This window comes from Myotis brandtii, unplaced genomic scaffold (genome assembly GCF_000412655.1).
Source record: "Myotis brandtii unplaced genomic scaffold, ASM41265v1 scaffold469, whole genome shotgun sequence".
NCBI lineage: Eukaryota > Metazoa > Chordata > Mammalia > Chiroptera > Vespertilionidae > Myotis > Myotis brandtii.
This window is the reverse complement of record NW_005367911.1, coordinates 591536-597108: the sequence shown is the minus strand read 5'-3', so window position 1 is coordinate 597108 and position 5573 is coordinate 591536. Positions and strand designations below refer to the sequence as shown.

At 47.1% G+C, this 5573-nt stretch overlaps 1 pseudogene; it reads left to right on the top strand.

Annotated features, from left to right (window-relative positions):
* Window positions 1-1677: 1677 nt before the first annotated feature.
* LOC102255317 lies at window positions 1678-2067 on the top strand (annotated as a pseudogene).
* The last annotated feature ends 3506 nt before the right edge of the window (window positions 2068-5573 follow it).

Below are 5573 nucleotides of genomic sequence, written 5' to 3'. Positions count from 1 at the left end.
GAGACTCTTGCTGGACTGGCTGATTTTCATCTGTTGCCTCATTTATTCCTCACAACCACCTTGAGAAACAGATACTATTTTTCCCGTTTCACGGATGAGGAAACTGAGATTCACAGGAATTAGGTAACTTGCCCCAAGTCACCTGGCTGGTACATGGTGGGGCCGGGATTGAACCCAGGTCTTTGTGGAATTATACCCGACTGCCTTCCCCTGTGCTACTGCTCTTCTTCACTGACTAGCAGGCCTGGTTAAAGAATTAACAACGTAATGCTTGAGAAGCACTTGGCACCTGGTCCGTGGTAAGTGACCTTCTATGAGCAAAATCAACACTCAATGGCCCAGAGCAAAAGTATGCACCACTGCCTTAAAGCAAAAGCTCTTAACCTGGACTGTACCTGAAATCACGGGGGAGCTTGTAAAACTCCACATACCCAGGCTGCACCGCAGGCCAATAAAATCAATCTCTGGGGGTGAGGCAGAGCATAAATGTATGCAGTAAGCAGCATAAAATTTCCCCATGTGATTCTAACATCTAGCTGAGGTTGAGAAAAGCCTGGGACAGCAGTTTAGTTCCAAACTGGCCAGAGGAGCCTGACCAGAGAGTGTAAGGCACATAAAGAACGTGTCTGTCAGAAGGCACAGAAAAGGAGCGTTATAGAGCCTGCCCTGGCAGTGCCAATCTGACCATGTCTGGAGCAGAAGACCTGGCCCAAGGCCAGTACAGACCAGCCCCGGAGGACACTAGCCATGCAGATGGAGGCACTGGGCCCTATCAAACCTATCTCGTGACCAACTGCTGATTCTGATTCACAGCTCAACCGGTCAGCTTCCCACCGCACCTGGGTCATGGGAAGAAATGGGCAAATCAGTTATATCTCTTGTGTAAATGAACTAGTGGTTCATTATTATTCTGATAATAATTGGTTTTGCTTGACAATTACTATAAAATGAGGATTAGCCTTTATTGTTACTTTGGAAAATTTAGATCTTCCTTGAAAGACACTCTCCCTTGGGGAGCTTGATGAATCTGGTTTCTGATTTAGGCCCCTCCCTTGGACTGTGGTTAATGCACCAAGAAACCATCGTGCGGTATCCTAGAGACAGCCAGACTCTCCTGATACAACCCACACCAACCTCTCCATGGACTTCACCTCTAACTTCCAGAGCAGACTCATTATAAGCAAATTCCCACCTTCATTCCCCTCCCACCCACTATAGTTTTTCCTTGGCCAACTAGAATTGTAAATTTTCCGAGCTCCCCGCTCGCTGGGGCACATTAGGTTGTTCACACTGGGTTTGCACATCCTGCCATCCTGATGCCCTGCACTCCAGACTGTCATGACCCTGTGCCCGTCCCCAAACAGGCTGTCCCCATCCCTCTGCCCATCCGCCTTCTTCCTTATTTCCTCTGGTTCCTTCCTCTTTCCCCTTCCTTCCTCTTCCTCTGGTGATGCCTTATTCATCCTCTAAAACCCAACTCAAAGGCCACCCACCCCCACCTTTCTCTGCTCATTGCTTTGTTCTCCCTGCTCCCTTAGTACTTCAGTATATGTGCTGCCGAAGCAAGCACTCCCTTAGTACTTTAAACAAAACTCTACAATGGAGGTTCACACACCAAACTCAAGTTCACTGCCTACACCTCCCCATCATGTGGCCCACAGGCCTCCGGTGCCCACCATGATCTCCATTCAGCAGCTGGTAGGCAGATGGCTCTTCGTGGAGAACAAAGGCTTCACCGAGTACATGAAGGAACTAGGCGTGGGAATGGGCGCCATGGCCAAGCCAGACCGTCATCACTTCTGATGGCCAATACCTCACGGTAAAAACTGAGAGCACGTTGAAGGTGACACAGTGCTCATGCAACCTGAGAGACAAGTTTGAAGAAACTACAGCTGATGGCACAATAACTCAGGCCACCTGCAACTTTGTAAACAGTGCATTGGTCCAACATCAGGAATGGGACGGGAAGGAAAGCGCCAGAACCAGAAGATTGGAAGGCGGAAGTTAGTGGTGGAATGTGTCGTGAACAATGTCAGCTGTACTTGGACCTGTGAAAAAGCGGAGTAAAATTTCCATCATCCTTCCGGACAGGAATTAGCCATGAGGATAAACAAGCTCAATTCAAGCATGCCTCTCCCCCTCCCCCATTACTGTGTTCAGTTCTCTGTATCACACTCATTTTATATACAACTACTTCTGAGTGTTGGTTTAATTAGGATTGACCCTTCGGTTAGTAAATAAATGTGTTTATGCTTAAAAAAAAAAAAGGTCGAAGAAAGTCCAAAGATCCTGAGTGAAAAATCACCCTGGCTGCACAGGTTAAGCCAGGACATGGGGCCAAGGGTCAACACTGACACGCTGAGCCCAAGCAATTCCTCTCCACATGAAACCTGCACCGCTGGAACCCAGCAAAGGTTGTAGGAAGGAGAACTTGGGACAGACAGACGGAAGGTCTGTAAATCAGTTCACCCCCGCTTGGCTTTCCCTGAAACAAGCAGTCGGGGCCCAGGGCCTGGGACAGACTCAAGAGGACGTAGTGTGGGAGGGTTAGAAGCATAGACGGGCATTAGACCCCAAAACGCTATAGAATTTGGCATGTATGTTTTTCTCATTCTACAATGTGGTATAATGATTTCTGGAGCCAGAATCTGGGGTTTGAACCTAACAATGTGACCTTGGGCAACTTCGTTAACTTCTCTGGGCCTCATTTTCATCACCTGTAAAATGGGGGCGGTATAAAACCTATATCAGGATTTTGATGGGGATTAATCTGTGTAATTTTCCAAGTCTAGTTCTTGGAGTATAGTAAGTGCTCAATGAATGCTAGCTATTATTTAATATTTTATTAACAGCATCTACTGTTTCAGTTACTGCATAACAAACCCCCTTTAAAAAAGTGGCTTAAAACATCAAACCATTTTATTTGCTCATTATTCTGTAGGTCAGCTGTCTGAGCTGGGGCTCAGTTGGGCAGTTCTTCTGCTGGAGTCACCTGGAATCACTCTCTTGACTGCAGATATCTGGCAGAGAGACTAGGGCTGGATGGCCTATGATGGACTCACTCACACGTCTGGCAGCTGGGGCTGGCTATTGGACAGGCTACGTGTTACAGCAACGTGTGTCCAGCAGGCCAGCCTGGACTTCTCTTTGTGGTCCTGGACTCCAATGGCAGCCCAAAGGGGACAAGCGCTAGTGAGTGAATGCTTTTCAAGCCTCTGTTGGTATCACATCTACTAATGTCACATTGGCCCCCAGATTCAAAGGGTGGAGATATAAATCCTCTCCTTGACGGGAAGGGTGGCAAAGTAACAATGCACAGAGGTGCATATCAGCAATGGAAGGAACCATCACAGCAGTCTAAACAATCTATCAAGCTGGCACCAAATATGCAAGCTAAGTTCAGGTCTGAAAGCTGGAAGGGGTACCTTCTTGGCTCGCAGGGCTCAGGATAACTGAAAAAGGGTTAAGTCATATGCAAAACAACTGCAATGCAAGGTTTGAACATGCTAAGTGCCCTAAAATAAGAATGATTAAATGCTAGGGGAGTTCAGGACAGAGTGGTCCTTTATAGCTGACAACAGCTAAGCCAGTGGGTTGGAAAGGCTTTATTACCTTGGCCTTGAAGTATGTTTAGAATCTGGACATGTGGAGATGAGGAAAATGATATTCCAGGTGGGAGAAAGAGCAAAGTTAGGCAAACTAAAATGTGTTTGGGAAATCCAATCCCATTAGTATATATGGAATAGGGCAGGGGTCCTCACAGGGGTCCTCAAACTACGGCCCTCGGGCCACATGCAAATACAAATATTATATTTGTTCCCGTTTTGTTTTGTTACTTCCAAAATAAGTTATGTGCAGTGTGCATAGGAATTTGTTCATAGTTTTTTTTTTAAACTATAGTCCGGCCCTCCAACGGTCTGAGGGACAGTGAACTGGCCCCCTGTTTAAAAAGTTTGAGGACCCCTGGAATAGGGGGTCCAGGAAGAGGAGTTGCAAGCCATAAGGCTGGAACAATAACCTGGGGTTTGATTGTGGATAAGTTTGAGTTTGAACTTCATTCTGTAGGCAGTGTCCACTGGCTATTCTTCAGGTGTTAAGTAAATAAAAAAATAAAAACACACACCTGTATTGTAAGAGGCTCCTTTGCCAGTGGTCTGTAGGATGGCTTGGGTTTGGCAGTGAGAAGGGGAGTAAGAGATCATTAGGTAATGAAGGGACTAGCAGGTCAAGACAGAGGGATTGACGAGGGGCAGTCAGAGTAGAAAATCAAACAAGAGCCAGAACCTGATGAGGAAGTGTCGAAGAGGACTCCAGGGTCGCCAGGCTCAGTGCCTGTGGGATGGCAGAGGAGGAGGAGATGTTTACAAAACAGAAGTATGGAACAAGAGCAGGTCTAGAAGGAACTTGCAGATTTGGGGAATGCATGGACGTCCAGGTGGTATCAAGTGGAGTCTAACACCACACTGACTATGAGAGGATGAAGAGGAGAAGAGAGAGTCGATGTTGCTGGAGCAACATTGAGCACAGAGAGGGCAAGTGTTTCAAGGCAGTTATCTGCCAGATGTTGCAGATGTGACCGAAAGATTAAGGAAAAAGAAGGATGAGAGAAGGCCAACCACTTGAGAGGTGTGCAGAGCCTTAAGGCCTTCTTAAAATATTGGTCTTTATTTAAGGAGGGAATGGCATGATCAGATAAGTTTCTGTGTGTTGAATAGACTGGAGAAGGGCAAGAATGTACATGGAGCTCTTCAAGCAAGGGAACCATTGCATTAAAAAAGGAGGTTGGAGAAAAAAAAAAGGCCAACCAGCAGATTTGACAGTGAGAAGGTCACAGTGACTTCCCATCCCCAGGAGAGCAGAGGAGGGTGATACTGCACAGGGTTGAGGAGAGCAATAAGCACCTTACTCTCTGGAATTCAAGGTTGGAGAGATCCCCTGGAATTACATGATTCTGGGCTGCCCTCCTTCCACTTCAAACCTACTAAAGTGAACAAAATCTTTTAAAAATAAAGCAAACACTGACTTTCCCTTCGATCCTTCCCTTCTCCCTTTCTCTCCTACTGGCTGGCTGGAGATCAGGCACTGTCAGGACGCCCATCCAGGGAGACAAGCGTTGGCGGACAGACTGCTGTTTACTTCCTAGCAGAGCCCATCTGTGTTTTCATAGCTCAGAATAGTTCCTTGGCCCTCTCAAGGCCTGGGAGGGTAGGGGAGGGGGCAGGGAAACCTCACTGTTTGTTTTCGTGACAATTCTGGCCTCACCTCATTTGGGAACTCTCAGAAGGGGTAAGTTGTGGGTTAAGAGGGTCCAAGACTACTGATTTCCTAATTATGTCCCCCAACTGGGCTCCAGAAGAGGGAAGGACAATAACTGACTGTACAACATGGGCATTTTGGTTGGGATGAAAGTTCCATAGCTATTAAAGAAAGAGCTGATTAAAGGACTACAGAAGAGCTGGGGGAGAAACAGAGGCGGGGCAGAGAGAAGGTGGAAGGGATGACCCCTCCCCAAACTGGATCTCAGCTGGATGCCTGGCTCTACACAGGGAGCTGACTTCTGATGGGGAATTGAT